The sequence below is a fragment of the Chiloscyllium plagiosum genome, chromosome 14 (assembly GCF_004010195.1).
Source record: "Chiloscyllium plagiosum isolate BGI_BamShark_2017 chromosome 14, ASM401019v2, whole genome shotgun sequence".
Taxonomy (NCBI): Eukaryota; Metazoa; Chordata; class Chondrichthyes; order Orectolobiformes; family Hemiscylliidae; genus Chiloscyllium; species Chiloscyllium plagiosum.
In genome coordinates this window covers 81,528,281-81,548,503 of record NC_057723.1, presented here as the reverse complement: position 1 = coordinate 81,548,503, position 20,223 = coordinate 81,528,281, and the positions used below count along the sequence as shown (strand labels likewise).

The window sequence follows — 20,223 nt, the reverse complement described above, 5'->3', positions numbered from 1 at the left end:
CAATTTGAGCAAACATAGAACACAAACAGCAAGCATAGAACCTAAATTTTTACATAAGGGCACAGTATTGTAGACAGAAAGGGTTCATATCTGCTTTGAATGTATATACTGAAGTGCATGAAAAGGAGAAAGCAAAAACCATAAGTGAGGGGGATGGAATAGTGATCAAGGTAAATGTGTGGAAAACAGAAAACATACAACTGCTAATGGAACAATGTACTACCTTAGGGTCAAACTCCAGATGGAAAATGGAGGTTTGAAAGGATGGAGAAGCTAACAAGGAAGAAAAATAGTCCCAGTTCTAAGAAGGGCAGAATTAACAGTATGTAAACACCGGAGATGAAAGCAGTCACTAACCAGGATCTCATCAACTACAGCTGAAGGAAAACTTTGTTTGAAAACACTTAATTGTAACAACCTTTTACAAATAAATATTAAAGTGAGATAAAACCATGACTTGTTTGGTCGAAACCCAAAAAGGATATGTGAATCTTTAATTTATTAAAATAACAATCTTAACTAATAATTTAATGGTTGCATTTCTTTCAAATGTAAACGCTAGATTACATTTTCAAGAAAATATCAATAGAATTTACTCAGATCAGTCCTTTAATTGGTATCATCCCCAAGAAGGAGCACCTAAATTTCGGAACATGCTCTCAAAATAAAAATCACCCATTTTATTGGAATTCAACTGCAAGATAATAAAACCATTGATAATGGGGAGAGCTAGATAATGAATCAAAACTGTTAAGTCACAGAATAATCTTACAGATCACAATGCCACTTTCAAGAGATTTGTACATGAAATGTCAAGACTTTACCACTGCAATCCAACAAGAATATTAACTCAATATGGGTGTGACTGACTTTACCACTCATTTCATATTGCGAATATTTTGGTGTTCTTCCTGCACCACTCTACTATAACAGTTTTACTCATATATCAATCGGATTTTTTTTATTGGTCAGACTTTCAGGGTAAGAAATTAAATGCTGGTTTGCTCATAAACTATATTTTTCTTTCCCAAGTACTAAAACAAGAAAGAACATATCCCACCAGCTTGAGGAAAGTACCTGCATTGGGACAACACATTTTTTCCCCATTTTATGGTGATAAATTATCATTGATCTCAAAAATTAGTGAAGTGAAATGAACCCAAATAGTTCTTACTTTACATATAAAGGCAAGTGTGTAGCTCATTGAATTTTTTTTGGAATCAGGGAAATTACATTTGATGTACTAAAGATTCTAAGTTAATTGTGGTTCCGGAATCAAGATTAGATTTTTTTTTTTAGATTACATTACAGCGTGGAAACAGGCCCTTCGGCCCAACAAGTCCACACCGACCCGCCGAAGCGCAACCCACCCATGCCCCTACATTTACCCCTTACCTAACACTACGGGCAATTTAGCATGGCCAATTCACCTGACCTGCACATCTTTGGACTGTGGGAGGAAACCAGAGCACCCGGAGGAAACCCACGCAGACACGGGGAGAACATGCAAACTCCACACAGTCAGTCGCCTGAGGCGGGAATTGAACCCGGGTCTCAGGCGCTGTGAGGCAGCAGTGCTAACCACTGTGCCACCGTGCCGCCCACAAAATGAACCTGAGGTAGACAGTCAGTCAAGTTGAAGAAAGCTTTTGTCAATGTCACTTTCCTCACAACTGCGTAGGCCTGGCCATAGCATAACACACACATGCTTCTACATCTTGCCACCATCATTTTAGAGCACCTCACCTGAATTTATTATAAGTAATCTTTGAATTTTTTAAGCCACGCACTCTTCAAGCTGACGATAGGAGTTTCTCATTCCACAACAAAGCCTTTCCTTTGGAATGACTGAGTGTCCATCATTTAGTCAAACATCAGTAACTGGAATAAATATTAAAAAAGAAAAATTAGCAACCAATGGCATGGCCTGCAAATTATAATGGAAATTATTATAATGGACGAAGGCAGCGTGGTTAGCACTGCTGCCTCATGACAAGGGACTCAGGTTTATTCCACCTTCGGGCAAGTGTATGTGTGGAGTTTACACATTCTCCCAATGTCTGCATGGATTTCCTCCGGGTACTCTGGGTTACTTCCACAGTCCAAAGATGTGTAGGTTGGATGGATTGACCATGCTAAATTGCGCATCGTGTCCAGAGATGTGCAGGCTAGGTGGATTAGCCATAGGAAATGCAGGGTTTTAGGGATAGAATAGGGTAAGGGGTTGGGTCAGGATAGGATGCTCTTTGGAGGGTCGGTGTGGACTTGATGGGCTGTAGGAATTCTCTGATTTTATGGAATCATTTTTACCCACCAGTTGCTGGGCATGTATGTAGTCCACAATAAACTCGGTTGTGATAGTGAAATTTCTGCTCGAGTAAAATGAAATAATGTTTTTTTATTTTGCGTTGGGGTTTTCTGCATTGCATCACTACAAATGAAATTGTCCATCACAAGTTGACAACTTGCTTTTATCTCATTATATACTTCTGTCATTTAATTTGTTTCTCTTTACCTGGCTACAGGAACACAAATTAAAATGATTCCTAAACATAGCAATACCATCAATCACGATCTCCAAAGATGTCAACAGCATATAAGTTGATATGTAGAAAATTAATTTTCCTTTATCCTCAATGTTTTATAGGGCTGAATGAATAAGTATTTGCTTTTGCCTTTCATAACTTTTTTCAACAAGTTGAAATCATACTCAACACATTTTGCACAAGCTCCCTTAATCCCAGCAAGAGAAAGAAAATGCAGAGAGAGAGAAAAATTGCAAAGAACAGTGAAAGAGAAAGAATGAGTAGAAGACTCACCACTGACAACTTAGCTGAAGCATTCATGAATCAACTTTTGACCTGTTGTTGGCATGTTTAGGCATTAAGTAAAATAATATTATTTGAAAATTACCCATCGCTGAGACAGCACTCAATACATTTCAAGAGTCCTTGGAGCAGGCACATTCTTGAAGTTGAAACTTTATTGCTGGAACAGCACAGCAGGTCAGGCAGCATCCAGGGAACAGGAGATTCGACGTTTCGGGCACAGGCCCTTCTTCAGGATCTCCTGTTCCCTGGATGCTGCCTGACCTGCTGTGCTGTTCCAGCAATAAAGTTTCAACTTTGATCTCCAGCATCTGCAGACCTCACTTTCTCCTCGCAGGCACATTCTTGCAAAATTAGTCATTTTTGCATATTTCTTGTTTGCAAAATGAGAAAGGACCAATGTGCTTCTAAATCTCAAATCTACTATGAACAAATTAATTTCCAGCATCAAGTTTTCAGTGTATTCCATGACAATAGAGCATTTCTGAACTTGTACAAATATGCTAAAGGAAGATGGCCACTTATTTCAATATCATACTAATAAATATTTATTATTTTGAAAATAAATCTAGGACACAAATAAACAAATGGGGGAGGTGATGGCCTAGTGATATTATCGCTGGACCCAAAGACCTAGATAATGTTACTGGGACCTGGGTTTAAATCCCACCATGACCACAAGTTTAACTCAATTTTGGGGCAGCACAGTGGCTCAGTGGTTAGCACTGCTACCACACAGTGCCAGGGACCCAGGTTCGATTCCCATGTTGGGCAACACTGTGTGGAGTTTACACGTTGTCCCCATGTCTGCATGGGTTTTCCTTCAGGTGCTCCGGTTTCCTCCCACAATCCAAAGATGTGCAAGTTAGGTGAATTGCCCATGCTAAATTGCCCATAGTGTTCAGGAATGTGTAGGTTAGGCGCATTAGTCAAAGGTAAATGCTGAGTAGTAAGGGAACGGGTCTGGATAGGTTACTCTTCGGAGGTTCAGTGTAGACTTGTTGGGCCGAAGGGCCTGTTTCCACACTGTAGGAATTCTAATTCGAACATTTAATCTTAAACTAATATTTCAATGCAGTATTGAAGTTGGACATTTTACTGTTAATACAAGAATAAAGATGCCTTGGAGTTCTCAAAGAACAGAAGGGGGCTCTCCTGGTGTCTTAAATCAATATTCTTCCTTCAGGCAAATCAACAAAAACAGATGAACTAATCATTCATAATCTTACTGCTGTGAAATTGAGTGTGTTCATTAGATGTGATATTTATCCAAATAACAGTGGCTGTATTCATAAAGCAATGTATGTAAACCCTTGAAATATTTCTGTGATGTGTTAAAGAGTTACACAATTAGAAACCTTTTTTTTGCACAGTTTATAGTGTGCTAGGTGGCCCCTTGGCTTCTCAGCAAAATACTTTTCAACACCTGATCCAAAATGCTTCAGTATTTTTCTTCGTCAAGTGTTGATAATGGCAGGGATTACTGAAGGGTTGGAGACTCCAATCTAGAATCTATAAGATTCAGTTCACAAAGTCTTCAACTTGACAATGGGTCTTCAATAATTTTCAACCTTCACATATTGTGGTGATCTCACTTAATCCAAGTCAAATCTCAACAACTACGCTTCAATGCATTCCATGTTATTTCATCTGTCTTTAGCCGAAACTGTCAAGCTTGGATCAATGATGGCAGAGGGTCAGTTGGTTGTGGGTTGAAGTTCTATTCCATAGACCTCAAGTCATAATCCTGATTGATATTGCTTTGTTGTACTAAGGGATTGCTGAACTGTCAAAAGTGACAACACTCAGATAAGGTGTTAAGCCAAGATTCCAGCTGCCTTCTTAAATGAAGCCAAAATCCCATGGAAATATTCAAGTGGGGACATTCGCACAATGCCCTCGCCAACTTTTGTTCCTCAGCCAGTACCACTGAAACGGACTATCCAGTCATCAAAATTAAGCCATCACTTCTGAGCTGTTTGAAACACCCCAAGTCATAAAAATGCTACACGTACGTTCTTGTGTTGTTTTTTTTTAAAAAGTGATTTTCTTTTAATATAAAGTACAAATGCAATCAGACAATTGATGGTCAAAAGACTAATAACTGCAGATTATTTAATAGGTAATACTTGAATTTTCGAAAGGCATGTCATACATTGCTTCATAATGAATTAATAAATAAGGTTAGAGAACGTGGAGTCATGGGGCAATGGGCAAAATGGACTTCTAGTTGGTTTCAAGACAGAAAGCAATGACTGGGAGTAAAAGTTAGTTATTCAGGTGGCTGGTGGTGCTTCACACAAGTCAGCACTGGGCCCACTGCTAAGGCGTGAAAGATTTGTGGGCGGCACGGTGGCACAGTGGTTAGCACTGCTGCCTCACAGCACTAGAGAACCGGGTTCAATTCCCGACTCAGGCGACTGACTGTGTGGAGTTTGCACGTTCTCCCCGTGTCTGCGTGGGTTTCCTCCGGGTGCTCCGGTTTCCTCCCACAGTCCAAAGATGTGCAGGTCAGGTGAATTGGCCGTACTAAATTGCCCATAGTGTTAGGTAAGGGGTAAATGTAGGGTTATGGGTGGGTTGCGCTTCGGCGGGGCGGTGTGGACTTGTTGGGCCGAAGGGCCTGTTTCCACACTGTAAGTAATCTAATCTAATCTAATTTGCATTTGGAATCAAAACTCCAATTTCAAAATTAGTGGAGGTCACGACCACAGATCATAATCCCAAATCAGCCATGGCCATATGGAACTTTCAATTCCAACCAATGATTTTTAAAAGTGGGCTGATGCAGCTAAAAGATGACTGCCATCTGGAGAGAAATTCTGGAATGTTACATGTAGTGTTTCAAAGATAGAAATGCACTACAAACTGAACTATGATATATCAGGTAGTGGGAAATAATAGGGGAAAGAGTACCATAACAGGGGAAAAAGGCAGGAGAGTGGGCATGAGACATGCTTTCATTTTCCCTTTCAAGAACACACAGCAACGCCAGTTAAAATTCAGTTTCATCCCTGGCCTGTGTGCGTCAGTAGGCTCAGGTATTCCTGAGTACTTGCCTGGGTACAAGTGATCGTGCAGTATAAAAGTTACATTCAGAATAACATTTTATCGTGACTCAGTGTTGCAGCTAAATTACCCTCTTGGTCCAAGTGTTAGAAGCTAGTTAGCAAACCAGCTCAAAAAGAAAAAAGGACAGAAATAAAACTTGGCTAACCTGCAAAGTCATTAATCTCAAAATTGACTGCTCAACCATCCACTTATCATGAATGACCCAGACACTTTTAAAATTTTTGTTAAACTTCTATCTGATTTTGGGCTGACTTCTCAATGCTCATGTGTGTTATGCGGTCATTTCGTCTTGCATTTAGTAATGAATAAGTTCACTCTTTTGTTTACTCAGGAAATCCTTGTTAAATTAATTCTTTTTAATTTAGCTCTTTTAGCACATCTGGTATAGCAGGTAATCAGGAGGGCTGATGGAATGTTGGCCTAAGGGGATTGGAGGAGAGAGTGGGGAAGTCTTACTGTAGCTGTACAGGTGCTGGTGAGACAATGTCTGCAGAACTGTGGGCAGTTTGGGTCCCCTTATTTAAGGAAGGATCGCATTTCATTGGAGGCAGTTCAGAGAAGATTCATTAGGATGTTCCTTGGTTCAAAGAGACTATCTTAACAACGAAGGCTAAACAGGCTGGGAATCTAGAAGATTGATACTCCTCACTGAAATGTGTAGGATTCTTTAGCAGTTTGACAGAGTAAATGCTGAGAGAATATTTACCCTCATGACAGAGTCTGAGATCACGGGGCAGAGTCTCAGAATTAAAGACGCCAATTTAAGACTGAAACATAGAGTAATTTCTTCCAAGAGTTGAAAATCTGTGGAAAGTCTTGCCAAAGAGAGCTATGGGAGGCTGGGGGTGGGGTGGGGGCAGAGTCCTTATGTATGTTTAAGGCTATGATGGATAGATTCTAGATCAGTAGGGGAATTGAGAGAAAATATAGGGAAGTGGACGTGAGGAATGTTGGATTAGCAATGATCTTATTGAATGGCAGAGCAGGTTAGCGGGAACAAACAGCCTACTCCTGTTTCTCTTTCTAATGGTAATGTCTAATTCCTTACATCTTCTGCGATTGCATTGGAAGGTGGCATAACGTAGGAGTGGGCCAAGATGACATGGACAGCAAAGGTTCCTGAAGGAGGAGTGGATTGGAGGAGGTACCTTGGTGGACATGGCATAAGATGATCCTTTGAATGCAGAGATTGGCGAAGTGGAAGGTGAAGACAAGGTGAACCTTGTTTTTGTTCAGGGAAGGAGGGGAATGGGTGAGGGCAGAAGTGTGTGAGATGGATCAGGTACAGTTGAAGGTATATCAACCAGGATGGAGGGGAATCCCAGGTGGAGAGAAAAGGATGTCACGTCGGAGGCAACCCAGTGGAAGGTCACATCATTAGAACAGATATGACAGAGATGGAGAAACTGGAAGAATTGGACAGAATCCTTGCCGGTAAGTCTTGGTGCATTTATATTTGGTATTTGTAGAGCCTCTCTGTAAAAATGATAATAGAGAAGTCAAGAAAGGAATGGATAAGCCAGTCAAAGATAGACCTGGCAAAATTGAGAAAAGGATAGAAATTAGAAGGAAAAGAGATTTTTTTTTACAATTCCAGACAAGCTAAGGAAGTAGGACTGAAGAGATCATTCATATCTATTACATAGATGACACCTTTGTCATCGAAAAACAGAACAAATTAGAGGAACCATACAACACCATTAACAATACCCTGACAGGCATAAAATACACAAAAGAGGAGGAGAACGACAACAGACTTCCTTCCTAAACGTGACAGTTGAACGTACAGTTAATGGAGAGCTTCAAACCAGCGTCTACAGAAAAACAACAAATATAGACCAAATACTTAACTTCAGAAGCAATCATTCTAACACCCACAAACGGAGCTGCATCAAGACATTATTTCAATGAGTTACACCACACTGCAGCACCCAAAAACTACAAAAAGCAGAAGAAAAATATCTATACAATGTTTTCAAGAAAAATAAACACAATCCGCCAATTCCTCAGAAACAAACGCAAACAGACACAACCCAACCAAAAACTATAGCTACATTACCTTACATCATAGACATATCAGAAATGTCTTCCAGACTACTCAGACCCCTTGGCATCATGGTAGCCCACAAACCTACCAACACACTAAAACAGCGACTAATGAACCTAAAGGATCCATTAGCAAAACTAACATCATTGACAATATACCATACAAGAACTGTAACAAACACTACATCAGACAAACGAGCAGGATACCTGCCACCAGGATACATGAATAGCAACTGACTATCAAAAGACACAGCCCACTATCACTAGTTTCTACACATACAAACAAAGAAGGACACCATTTTGACTAGGACAACACACGTTCTAGGACAGGTAAAACAAAGACACGCAAGAGAATTCTTAGAGGCATGGCATTCTTACCAAAACTCCATCAATAAATACATCGATTTAGACCATAACTACCTTCCCCTGAAAATAAGAACTGGAAATGACATCACTCACCTTAAGAAATGAAGACATATAAATAGAGAGGTGGGACATACCACCAGCATTTGACCAGAGACTTTCACTGAAGATGTTACCTAGTATGGTGACGAAATGTCTGAAGACAAACCTTCAAGCTCAGCGAGCTAACTTGCATACACGTTATTGATATATTGGAGAAAGAGTTGTGGGTGGGGTCAGAGAATGACTGGAGCAAGGAATATTCCATATCCCCACAAAGAGACCGCCATATCTGGGAGCCATGTCAGTAGCCATGGCTACAACCTTTGACCTGGAGAAAGTGAAATTAATTCAAGGCAATGTTAGTCAAAGTGAGAATGAGTTCAGTCAGGCGAAGAAGGGGATCAAGCCTGTTCAAGCCTTTTTTTTTTTTAAGGATGAAGCAGAAATCCTTCATGCCAACCTCTGTATAGAGAAATTACCCAACAATGGTGAAAAGGCAGCTAGGATCAGACTACCAGAACCAATCATTAAAACTTAAAGTAGTCTATGATAAAAAAACATATGTAACATTAAAGAAGTGCAACCAAGGATATAAAATACAGTAGGATATGCACGGGTAAGTAACAAAAGGATAGTACAATTACAAAATAAAAAAGATAATTGAACATAGATTGGAACAAATGAAATATTTTTAAAAAAATTTTGTTAAGGAGGAACTAGTGATTTTATTAAAATAATACCTCAGCTGGACTTACTAGAATCTCCATTTCAAAAAGGAATGTGCTAACAGGAATGAAGTCTTGGGAGTAAGCAGAGCAATAATCATATTGCTAGAGAAGGAAATAGTACCAAAAAAAAAGGATTAGAACTCAAATTGGAAATGGTGAGGGGTCAAAATTGTACACAATAGTAACAAATTAGAGAGAATGCTGAAGGATCTGCCCCTACACTTTACAATATTCTTTGAGAAAATTTGTGCCAGAGCAAGTTGCCAAAAAGAACAAAAGGAATTATGAGTTATGCAATAAAAGAATAGAAATGTTTCTGCCATGACATTGGAGTAAATTAATAATTTCAGACATTACTTAATAAATGATAAGTTTTGTAAAAGGCCAATTCTACACGAAATGGAAATGATGAAGTATGTTGACAAAGCAAATGCAGAGAAGGCATGTGTTTAAACATTTAAAGGGTGCTCCAATATAGTTAATGAAATTATGGCAACGTAAATGCAAATCTAGGAGTGACAGTTTTTACAGCAATTCCATAAGCAAATTGAAAAATGTTGAGTAGTTAATAAACGTTGCTTCACCAGTATCAACTTGCGAACATTCTTTTCCCTAGATATGACCATGGAAACACATGATCCATATTTGTAGAAAACACAAAACAGCTGTCAACAGGACAGTGCAGAACGTTAGAAAGAGAAAGGTAGTTTTGCAAATTAGGATGACAGATTGTGGATAATATTTTGATGTAAAAAAAATGAGGCAATACATTTTAGCAGCAAAAGGGAGAATAAATTATTTCAATGGTAAAATATTTAACATAAGAGCAGAGAGAAACAGGTGTTTAGATACATTATTAAATAGAAAAATAGCAGGATCTCTGCTGTAAATGGAAGCTATTCAGACAATCTTGGGTGTAAATAAGGAATAGCAAAGGAAACATATTAAAGGAGAGAGCTGTCTATAAGTTCCTGAAAAGTTGCCTCAGACTAAGACAAAGTACAAACTGGGAAATAGTTGAGGTGTGTAAGATGGGCCCCACAATTGTCGTGGCCGATGATAATCTGAATTTACTTGGTAAGTCAGGTAGGCAAGGGTAGTTTGAATTACATAAAAATAAAACAAAGAACTGCGGATGCTGAATATCTGAAAAAAACAAAAATAAAGATTGCTGGAGAACCTCAGCAAGTCTGACTGCATCTGTAGAGCGAAAGCAAAGATAATATTGTGTCCTGAGGCAAATGAAGAGTCTGGTTTCTCTCCACAGATGCTACTGGAGCTGCTGAGTTTCTCCAACTATTTCTGTTTTTCTTGTGTTTAACACAAAAGACAAATACATTTTTAGACTGCAGAAGTTGTTTCTTATAACAACTCATTCTACAACCAACCTGGGAACAGGCTATTTAAGATCAATTATATGTCATGAGTCACGATTAATGAGAAATCCTCGCAATTGAGAATTATTGAGGGGATAGCAATCTCAACATGGAAGAAATTCAATGTCAGTTTTTTTAGGGTGAGCAGCTCAGGTCTCAGTGTCCTCAATTTAAATAAGAGCAGTCGTAGAGATGAGGCAAGTGTTGTCTAATTTGGGCTGGGAAAATAGACAAAGGGGATGGTCAACTGATGAACACAGGCAGCTATTTAAACAGATGCTTCATAACATCTCGACAAACTTTATTCCAATCAAAAAGGATTCAATGAGAAGGGTAAAGCACCTGTAGATAACAAAAGGCAGCAAAGGTGAATATCTAATCACAAACTACAGTATGTAAACCTGCAAAAATCCCAGAGGATTGGGATCTCTTCTTAGGAATCAGTGTGGCTGACACATAATAAAGAGGAATAAAATGGATTATAAAACTAAATTGGTGAGAAATCTAAACATAAAAGCAAGAGCTTCTATGGGTATATAAGGAAAAGAAAGAGCTAAAGAAAGTGTGGGATCCTTGGAGAATGCAACTAGGGAAAAGGTAAATGTCAGATAATTTAAATCAATACTTTGCATCTGTCCTCACAGTGGAGGACACTAGATAACAGATGACCAAGGTGTTAGTGGGGGAAATCTCACACGAGGGGATATTGTTGCAGAATAAGGGGACACTCATTTCAAACAGATGCAATGTAATTTCTTCTCGGAGGAGGGTAGAGAATACCTAGACCTTTCTACCTGGAGAGTTTTAGAGGCTAGATCACTAAGTATTCACAGAGGAGGTAAGTCAAGTTTGGAAATATTAACTTGCCATTTCTGGAAGATGCTGCCCAATGCAGCTGAAGAGGGAAAGATAGAACAGTTGTGAAACTAAATTAGTCAGATGAATTATTGTATACCCTTTCCATTTCACACACAGGTTCTCATTTTATCCTCTTTTTCTCATTTGTGCTTTTTATGTATTTATAAAACATTTTTGATCTTAAACATGGATAATATGTTGATAAAAGTGAAAATAAATTTAACACATTAAGCTTAATAAACAGGTGCATCAAGTCTAAGAGAAAAACAATACTGAAGCTAGAGATTCGAACATTGACATTCAGTTAGAATATTATGCTCAATTTTGAACATATTTATGAAAGAAAGAAAATAGAAAAAGTAGTGCACTATTAGATTGCACCACCAGAAAGTATATTGGATGCAAGTTCAAAAATAACTTTTAAAAGGAAATTAAATAAATTCCAGAAAAATAAATTTGTAGATTGCGCAGTGAGGGGAATGGAACCAAGCTTATTACATTTTAAGAGTATCAGAGCTTCCTTCTGTACTGTAAAGCTCAGCAACGTTAAACATATGACTGTTAAATCATGTGTCGAGTAGACTCTGCTCAAAATGGAGAATATCTCAAGTTATCTAAACCAACAAATTTAGACATATACAATACCCCTTTCACAAATTCCACAGACTGCAGACTGAGAAATGTGTTAGTAGCAATAAAATCTCACAATTTCTGATCTGTGGCTATAAAGAAAATGTAAAATTGTCCTTCTAAGTATCGCAGGGCTATTTTATTCCAAACGTAAAACCCGAGAAAATGAGTTCACCTGTACATGAACAAATTAAACATTCAGAGAGAGAATTGCCATTCATTTTTGAAAATGTTTAAAATGTTCGTTATGACTTTTTTTTCCATTAGTAGAGGTCCTCTATTGGGAGCAAAAAGCTGGTTATTAATGATTTATCATTAGCATTAATTATTAATCCATTATACTGACTCAAAGTAGCTTTGCAAGAATCTGAAAGAGAAAATGCTAGCATTCACTAAAGAGCACACAGAAACAAATGATCTATCACTAATCTGACCAAATAAGAAATGTTGCCAACATGTGGCAGGCTCATTATCCAATATGAGGTCTAGTGTGGCCCCTTACCTAGTTGGACTATCTACATATTGTTTCAAGAAATTCTCCTGGATACGCCTAACAAATTCTGTCTGATCTAAGCCCCTGGAACTAAGGGTGTGCCAATTGATAATGGAAGTTAAAAATCACCTGTTAAAACAAACCTGTTGATCTTGCATCCTTTCCATGATCAGGTTTAGAGAGATATAGGCCAAATGCTGGCAAATAGGACTAGATTAATTTCGGATATCTGGTCGGCAGGGATGAGTTGGACTGAAGGTTTGGTTTGCATGCTGCACATCTCTATGACTCTATGAAACTACTGTGATGGAATTTAAACAAATGATAAATTTGATCCACTCTATAATAGTACATGATTTGGAATAATTGAAAAATCAAATTCCTTTCAATGAAAATTATAGAGTTTGAAAATTTTAAAACATTGGAAACTCTTCAGTTTCCTTTGTGAAACACAGATATTTCAAAAAGCTGGAGATTTGAAGTAAAATAATGGGCATTGTTAATGGACATAAATGCTGAGGATTTTACTTTTTATTCACTTGTGGGATATTCACGTCACTGGCTGGCTAACATTTATAGCCCATACCCAGCTGCCCTTGAGAAGATGGTGGTGAGGTTTGACCCACAATGCATTTAGGGAGGGAATTCCAGGATTTTGAGGAGAAAGTGAGGTCTGCAGATACTGGAGATCAGAGCTGAAAATGTGTTGCTGGAAAAACGCAGCAGGTCAGGCAGCATCCAGGGAACAGGAGAATCGACGTTTCGGGCATAAGTCCTTCCTGAAACGTCGATTCTCCTGTTTCCTGGATGCTGCCTGACCTGCTGCGCTTTTCCAGCAACACATTTTCAATTCCAGGATTTTGACACTGAAGGAATAACAATATATTTCCAAGTCAGGATGGTGAGTGACTTGAAGCAGAACTTGCAGATGGTGGTGTTCCCATACATCTGCTGCCCTGTCCTTCTAGATGGAAGTGGTGGGTTTGGAAGTTGCTGTCTGAGGATCTTAGGTGAATTTCTACAGTGCACCTTGCAGATGGTACACACTGCTGCTAACCGTGCAAAAGTGGTGAAGGAAGTGGATGTTTGTGGATATGTTGCCAATCAAGCAGGTTGCTTTGTCCTGGGTGGTGTAAAGTCTTTTGAGTGTTGTTGTAGCTGCACAGACCAGCAGAGTATTCCATCACACTCCTGACTTATGCCTTGTAGATGATGGGCAGGTTGCGGGGAGTCAAAAGGTGAGTTACTTACTGCAGCATTTCTTTGCCTCTGACCTGCTCTTGTGGCCATTGTGTTTATGTAGGGAGTCCAGTTGAGTTTCTGGTCACTGGTCATCCCCAGGATATTGATAGTGGGGGATTGATAGTGATGGTAACATTATTGAATGTCAAGGAGCAGTGGTAAGATTGTCTCTTATTCGCGGAGGCCATTGCTTGGCATTTTTGTGAAGTGAATGATACTTGTTACTTGTTAGCATAAACCTCCATATTCTCCGGATCTTGTTGCATTTGGGCATGGACTGCTTCAGTTTTGGAGGAGTCATGAATGGTGTTGAACATTGTGTAATCATCGGCAAACATCCCCACTTCTGACCTTATAATGAGCGGGGTGGGGTAGGGAAGGTCATTGATGAACCAGCTGAAGATGATTGAGCCTTGGACAGTACCCTGAGGAACTCTTGCAGTCCTGAAGCTGAGAAGATGAAATTCCAACAACTATCTTCCAATGTGTCAGGTATGACTCCAACCAGCAGAGAGGTTGCACCCTGATTCCCAATGATTCCAGTGTTGCTTGGGCTCTTTGGTGCCACACACGCTTGAATGTAGCCTTGATGTCAAGGGCTATCACTCTCTCCTTACCTCGGGAATTCAGCACTTTTGTTGATGTTTGAACCAAGGCTGTGAAGAGATCAGGAGCTGAGTGGCCCTGTATAGCTGGATAGCTGTTTCATATTAGAGCTGAAAAATGTGTTGCTGGAAAAGCGCAGGTCAGGCAGCATCCAAGGAGCAGGAGAATCGAAGTTTCGGGCATAAGCCCTTCTTCAGGAATGAGGAGAGTGTGCCAAGCAGGTTAAGCTAAAAGGTCTGATCTCCAGCATCTGCAGTCCTCACTTTCTCCGAGCTGTTTCATATTAGCCCTGGAGTGATAGTTAGAGGAGGGATGGTGAAGATTCATCAGAATAAATGAATAAGTGCTCGGCTGGTATTCCGGCCTTCTTCATGGACTAAACAGCAGTCTAATCAAGACATTTAAATTGATAATGAGAATCTCCTGTGGGAATACAGAACAAAAGGTCTATAATGCTAACATCACACAGAAACACAACCAAGCATTTTCGCCATTCAAATCTGTTCCACTACTTAATTAGATCATGACTAACCTGCATCTAACTTCACTTTTCCATCTTCATTCTATATCCCTTAATACAATTACCCAACAAAAAAATCTGTCAAGCTTAAGTTGTGACCTTTTCAATCTAACAAATCGCTTCAGAGATTAAATATTGTCGATTATAAAATAATAGGATTATATTTCCATCTCATTTTCAGTTTCTTAAATGTTGTCTAATTGCATCTTTCTTCCCCTTCTTTATTGTGTTGCTGCACATGGATTTGCAGAAGATTATATTTCAAACTTGTACTTCCTTATTCGGTGGGGCAACGTGTATCCTCTTTATGGATGAGCTCAGTGGAAAGTTTTAGTTTGTAAAGCTTCCAAACCAAGACAGTTTGGCTTGAAATCTGCAGGTTATTAGAACTAAGAAAGTTTAGGTTCTCTTGTTTGTGAAACACTCATGTTGCCATACTTGGAAAGGATAGATCAAAATTGTCTCCACAGACCACAGCAAAGGAATGTCAGAAATGACACTTGTAGGATCCTGCAGAGTTAAGATAGTGGTTTCATTTTCTAGACTCGCGTCTGTGTAACAGATGGTAGAAGGATACAAGATGAAACTTTGTTTTCTCATATGTTTTAAGATCATTCTCTCTGACTTCTATTTTTAATAGTTTGGTGTGCTATCTCACTCATTTTGTGGAATCAACTTCTGTACTAGAAATCTGATAACGTGTGTGAAAATGTTTCAATAACAACCATGTGAACTGACTGAACAAAAGAAATATATATTCTATCAACCAGGTTTCATTCAGGGATACCAATGGTACCACAAGTTGGGATCCTAACAATATAAAATTCTCAGAATCAGTTTCAACCTTTGTTCAGAAGTTAAGCCTGATCTTGGGAGACCAATCAGCTTAAAGGAAGGCACACGTTACTGGATTCAGGAGTTAAGTGCTTTTCCAATAGCTTGGTGGGACTACTTCACTTAACTCACTCACTTTGCACAGATAGACACCTGCTTTACAGTTTATTCCCCAATTTCCTGACCCCTTCCAACAACCCCATCCCCCAATCATTCCAATGTCTCACAAACGGCAACACTTTGAGGCCTTTCTGATTTTCTCCAGCCACAAATCCCCTCAATGCTATGGCTTGAATCTTCTCTATCGGCAATGCTTCCAAATTTCACTCCACAACCCTCTTTCACCCTCTCCCGCCCCCCACACATCCCCCTCCTTGTTCCCCAAGGTCTACAATTAGTCCCTTCCTGTACTCCATTCCATAGTCCCAACCTTGTGTTGAATGGCCCACCAGCCAGCATCTCAAACTGGGTTGCATGTGGTGTCAACAAAATGTAGACTAGGTCCTGCTATTACACTTGGAAGAACACAAGGAAACCTTGTTCTCCTAGTTCTCCAAACGCAAAGCAGACACACTGTTACACCTACCTCACCCTCATGACCACACAGAACAACTTCTGAAAAGTCAAAGTTGACAGATTTTTAGATGTTACATGCTACTTCAGTTTCATTGAGTAGTATAGTTCATTTGTGAATTTCAGTCTTACAATGGAGTTCTCCTTGTCAATAAGCTGCTATTTTATCCATTTGAAATTCAACAAGGACTCGATGGGAGATGATTTGTTGTTTATTACCAACAAATCTCAATCATTTTACTATTGACTGCAGCTGACATACATACTGCAGTGACTGAGTTTAGTATTCTGAACACTGAAGTAGCTTCTGGGGCTGGCATGCTTTCCAGCTTATAATGAAAATATTCAGCGGAAAACAAATTACACTGGATTCTAAATCACTCCCTATCAAATGATGCCATAAAATTGACTAAACCAGCAAGCAACAATAAAGGAATGGCAAATGTGACTCATTTTCACAGAGAAAATAAAACATTTATTACCTGCTATCTAGCGTCATCCACCCTGGACCCCATACTCACCAACATTCCGATGGAAGGTAAAATTATCTTCCTTGATGATTCAATGCCAAGGTTGGGGAGGACTCTCAACTCTGGAAAGGAACCGCTGGAAAGGAAGGAGGAATTGGGAATTGCAAATCCAGTGGGATTCTCCTGCTAACCAAATGTGCAGATTCCCAACTGGTCATCACCAACTCAAGTTCCAAAATCTTCAAGACTTCTTGGGAGCATCAACAATCTAATGCTGGCATATGATCAACTATGTCGTCTTCATGAAGCTAAAAAGGACACCCACATTACCAAAGTGATGACCAATGCAGAGGACTACTGGACGGGCCATTAGTCACATTAAAAGTCAGAAATGTAAAGGAGAATGGGGGAAATTAAGAACCAGTGGTGGGCTGAGAAAGCCAAGGAGCTGCAACTATATTTTTAAAAATTGATTTGTGGGACATGGGCATCACTGGCTGGCCAGCATTCTCCTTGCTGACAAGCACAACACCTCAGATTTCTTCAGCTTCTCTATCACCAGATCATTGCCTGAATCCTCAGTAGACACTTTCTTCCACTCTCAGTGAACCCTTCCTGAAAGTGTGGTTTTCAACCAAACCACGGAACTACGACCATGATGTTCACTGCTCAGCAACTCCAAGAGAAATGTCAGGAACACCACCAACTACTCTACATTCGATCTGACTAAGGCTTTTGACACAGTCAGGTAGTGCTATGGAAGATTATGTCAAAGGCTAGCTCACCAGTGATAGTCATTAACATCCTCCATCTTCTCCATGACAAGATATGGGCAGCAGTGCTCACTGACAGTATCCTTTGAGATCAAGACGTGGTCAAGCAGGGATGCATCATCATTACCACCCCCATTTTTTTTTCCATCTTTATCACCACCATTCTTCACCTTGGTAACAACAAACTTCCTAGTAATGTGGATATTGTCTGCAGGATGGAAGGAAAACTTTACCACCTCAACCAGTTGCAATCCAAGATGAAAACACCAGTATCACTCATGTAGCTTCAGTAGGTGGATGGCAATGTCCTCTCCATTCTCTCAGAAGAGCTTTGCTTAACATTTTTGCAGAAGTAGGCTGAAAAATTAGTCTTCATTGCTAAAGGAATCTTCTTCACTCGACTCAAGGAAGGCATTCAAATGAGATGTGGACCCTGGAGGTATCTCAAAGACCCGCTGAAGGCTTACCTCAAGAAATGCAATGTCGACATTGGCATCTGGGAAGCCCTTGCTCTGAATAAACTGACTTGGAGGAAACTCCTAAATGAAGGGACAATTTCTCAAGAATACTCAAGCAGTGAAAAGGAACCAGAGCAAAGAATTCCAATGAGCTCCAAGGCCAAGGTCAATTCCACTTCCTGGAAACATCTGCTACATGTTTAGTCAGAGATGTAGCTCTGGGATCAGGCTCATCAGCCAGACAAGGACCCCCAGAAACCAGGACCAGTGACAGGGAATTCCTTTGGTGGACAATCATACTCTTTAGTCAACGGCTGCTGACAACAAGTATCATACAGCATAATACAGACATGCCCGCTCACAAGTTACCACCTAACTTGCTCTCATATTTGCTTGAAGCATATTTGAATTGTACAAAATTTAAAAAAACTGAATGCAATTTAAATCAAGATAGTCTAAAAGCTCAGAACAAGAAATGTAAAAAAAAATACAGTATCTATACAAAACTGGCATACATCAACAACATATGATTGCAGTGTCAAGAGTTTGGTGCTGGAAAAGCAAAGCCAGTCAGGCAGCATCCAAGGAGCAGGAGAGTCGACGTTTCAAGCATAAACATCGATTCTCCTGCTCCTCCAATGCTGCCTGACCAGCTGTGCTTATCCAGCACCACACTCTTGACTCTGATCTCCAGCATCTGCAGTCCTCACTTTCTCCAACGTATGATTGCATGTGAAGTATACTTAATATCCCATTACAGGTAACTTTAACACTTGCTTTTGTGTTTTAGAATTTCACGAGAGTCGAACATTGAGAGCTTTGGGAAAAACAAACTGCGCATCCAAATTAAAACACAAAATTGACACAGACAAATGCATTTCAGAAACAAATTCTGAAGCATTTAACACAACAAAAGAAACAGCATCAGGTACAAGAGTTACCAAGGTAACAAGATGATTTTTTTTACAAGCAAGATTGTTGTGCATTTTATTCAACTCACTTAGTATTGAAATTTGTAAAGCAGAGGACCCAATCACTTGGGATTACACTGCTAACCTACAAGAAAAATTTAAAAAGCAAGTGAACTTAAAACAAAAGCAGTGGCAATATTTAAATCAAAAATATTGTAAATACTACACAGACTACTGAATTAACCATTGCTTTATTGAACACTGAATACAATTGGTGATTTTCTTATGTTTGGTTTGCAAATAATGAATCTCTCATACTTTCTAAAACAAGGTCTAACTACATTCCATTTCCTCACTAGCTAATTTCAATTTAGGAGCAAGGCAGTTCAAGCAGATTTTCAGAAAGACACTCACCTTTCTTGGGAAAATGTGAATGTTTAATATTTTCTGGCAAGAACAAACATTATGTAGTAGCTATAAATTTTAACAATTGGAATTTAGCATACAAGGATCATTCTTACAAATAATGTTATCCATACATAAACTGAATCATGTCAAATTAGACATATTCTCAGTCAGAACTACATACAAGTATATCGAAAGGTGATTTATTGTTGAAGTCAGAAACTCATTTTTCTAAAGCATTTTGGAGTTCCAAAAACACAAAAAAGAAACATTATCAGATGATTTAATCTGAGTATTTTCTTGCCATTCAGCCAACCTCTCTGGTTGGATGTGCAGTCAACAAATGGCTACATATTGTACCAGAAATCAGAGAATGAAAAGAAGGCATTCAGTCGATCTAAGTACCATTTTCTCTGTGCTCAAATGAAGGTGGATTCACATTTACTTCTAGTGCACTCATTCCCCAGCCTACTCCACCCCACATAAAACACCTTGATCAGTCACCAGCAGCTATGAAAATTGTTGCACACACATCACCAAACAATTTTACTTTTGAGTTCAAGCTTTAAACAATAGGCTTCAAAAGAAGTCAACAAGAAATAATTTTTTTAAAAACATTGTATTTCAGCACCATTTTTGTGTTAAGGTATTGCCTGATGTTTGCTATTCAGTAATGCCATTCACTTCAACACAAAACTCATTCAAAAAACAATTTTGGACCAAGTTCAAATCTTTTCAAATAAACTCAAGTAGCTCAATTTACACAACTTTGTTTGGAATTTGGTTCACCATTCATAATCAATTGGCTTTACTCTTCATAGAACATAGAACATAGAACAATACAGCACAGAACAGGCCCTTCGGCCCACGATGTTGTGCCGAACATTTGTCCTAGCTTAAGCACCCATTCATGTACCTATCCAATTGCCGCTTAAAGTTCGCCAATGATTCTGACTCTGCCACTCACACAGGCAGCGCATTCCATGCCCCCACCA

The 20,223-nt window shown here is 39.2% G+C and overlaps 1 protein-coding gene across 6 annotated transcripts in view; it reads right to left on the bottom strand.

Moving 5' to 3' along the window:
- gulp1a (GULP PTB domain containing engulfment adaptor 1a) overlaps positions 1-20,223 on the bottom strand; it is a 379,864-nt gene that overhangs the window by 277,356 nt on the left and 82,285 nt on the right. For 4 of the 6 annotated variants that reach the window (XM_043704094.1, XM_043704097.1, XM_043704093.1 and 1 more), the window contains exon 2: positions 1,747-1,881. The exons of the other annotated variants lie outside the window; for them this stretch is intronic. The gene's annotated coding sequence lies outside the window, so the exon portion shown is untranslated. The remainder of the gene's footprint in view (positions 1-1,746; positions 1,882-20,223) is intronic. 6 annotated transcript variants of the gene reach the window in all.